Consider the following 2,296-nt stretch of genomic DNA (forward strand, 5'->3'; position numbering starts at 1 on the left):
AGGGCAGTGCCACCCCCTGTGCCCGTCCCCTGTCCTGCCACTGCCACATCCCCCAGGCCAGCAGCACCAGCGAGAGGAGCTGCCAGTCTCTCCAGCAGGTGCTAATGATGGATGGCATAAATGAAATTATATTTGAGGTGTGAGCAGCCAGCTGTAAATTCATCAAACAGCAAAGGTCGCGCACGTAATTTACACCAGAACTCTGTTCCCAAAGCCACGAGCACAAATAAATACGGGTGATGAGCAGAGAGGGATGATTTTTTTTTTGTCTGAGGTTGACTCTGGGAAACAGGAGCTGCACATCCCGTGCACTGTTCCCCTCGTTGCTGTTTTCCTGTGCAAGGCTTGGTCTGGATGCTGTCGGTTCCTTTCTAAGCCAGGACAGGGCGAGGTTGGAGCTGGGCAGCCCCTGGCGCTCCTGCAGCTCCCTGGAGTTCTGAAAAAGCCCTGAGAAAAGCGCTGCCCACCTTTTTCTGCTCTGATTCTTCTCTAGATGAGATAAAAGTGGAAACAACGGGGGTGGTTTGAGCCGATTTTCTCTTTGCTGGAGGTGCCCTGCAGCACCTTGCAACCTCCACACGGGACTCTGAGCACCGGGAGGGAGGAACTGGGTTTTCCARCACTTTCCAGGCGTTTACAGCCTGGTGATTTTCAAAAATGTCCCTTCAATGTTGTCACTCGCAGGGGCAGGAGGTTGGACACGCTGGCAGTGCCAGCCGGGCACTGAGTGCTGGGGAAGGTGGGGGTGTGTGGTTGGAGGGGGTGAGGAGAGGGAAGCTGATGGTTATTTTGGGAGGTKCAGGAGGGGAGCAAAGAGCCCAGCTTTCATTTTCCAGGCAGCTGCTGCTGATTCAGGAGGTTTGAGCAGCGCCAGTTGCGTGGGGCTGAGCTGATGGGGGCCCGGTGGCACGGCCCGGGTGACACGGATATGGTGACACGGTCCAGGTGACACGGCCCTCCTGTGGGGTTTCAGCTCCCTCATCATCATCTCCTCCCTCATCATTTCCTCCCTCTCTCAGGGGGCATGGGCTGTGCTTGCAGGAGAAGCCATGAGGTGACAGGAGAGGAAAGGGACCCCAGAATCTCCAAGCCGGATTTTCCTTCTCTTCCCGCTGTCTAAGGCATCACATGCTTTGCTGTCACCCTTTCCAGACCCCTCACAGGACTCAGTGTGACCCTTTGACACATCCCCATGTGATGGAAACRCACAGCAACGACACAAACCTTTCCGTATATTCTTTGATGATTTTTTCCTCCCTGTTAAACCAAACCCAGAGTTTCATCCATCACCCACACCGCTGGGTTTTGTTACACACGGTGGAGAATTCAGGATCTGCTTTCTCAGCTCTGGTCCTGTTCCTTTTCTCTTGCAGAAAGGTGTTTTACCTTTCTGTAGGGCCACAGCAAATGCAGCTTTTSGTGGATCCTGTATCAGCTGTGCGCCCCCCGTGCTGTCCCTGTCCCCAACCTCCCCGATGCCACTTTCAGAGCCCTTCCCACATGGCACTGCCAGGGGATGGCAGGTGTGGGAGGTGGCAGCTTTGTCACYTCTCTGTCCCAGCCAGGGGTGACCTTGTGCTTTGCCCTGTGGTTATTTTATACAGAACTGCTCTGGACACTCTAACCAGGCCATCTCTCCTCTTTTCTGTCTGCTGACCTGACCCTTGCTCTGTCCACCTGGATCCTGTCCCTGCCCCGAGCCATTCCTGACTCCCTTTGCCTTTTCAACAACATCAGGAAAGGGAGCAGAATGCAGCAATGTCAGTGATGTCCCCCAAATTTTGGGATACACCCAGCTCCAGCCTGTCCCTGCCTCCTGCTGGCTCTGTTTGGTGCCATGTCCAGCATTTCTCCAAAAGATGCTGCTGGGAGCCCCAGACCTCCCCCCARACACCCTACAGCCGGTGGATGCTCCAGAGGAGCTCACACCCCAATCAAAAACCTATTTACAACAAACATCTTCCATGCACACATTTATTTCTTACCTCCCCCCCAAAAAACCTGAACAAAACCCCGCAAAAGAGATTCCCAGCGCAGAGAGCCGCCGTTGCTGTGTTTGCAGTTGCTACACAAACAGGTTTATTTCTGTCCAGCCCCGCATGCCAGCCCCGGGCTGTGCAATGCAATCCCGCTGCTGGGCTCAGCTCGCCCGGCGGCTCCGGCCCTTCCAGCACGGCCCCGGCAGCTGCTCGCCCTGACCCCGGCCACTTTTAGCCTCTCGCCCGGTGGCCCGAGTGTTTTTCCACCCTGGGACAGAGCCGTGCCAGCCCCGCTGCTGCGGCACCTGTGCGGGGTG

Source organism: Malurus melanocephalus, unplaced genomic scaffold (genome assembly GCF_030028575.1).
Source record: "Malurus melanocephalus ecotype Western Australia unplaced genomic scaffold, MMel_1.1 scaffold_1221, whole genome shotgun sequence".
Classification (NCBI taxonomy): domain Eukaryota; kingdom Metazoa; phylum Chordata; class Aves; order Passeriformes; family Maluridae; genus Malurus; species Malurus melanocephalus.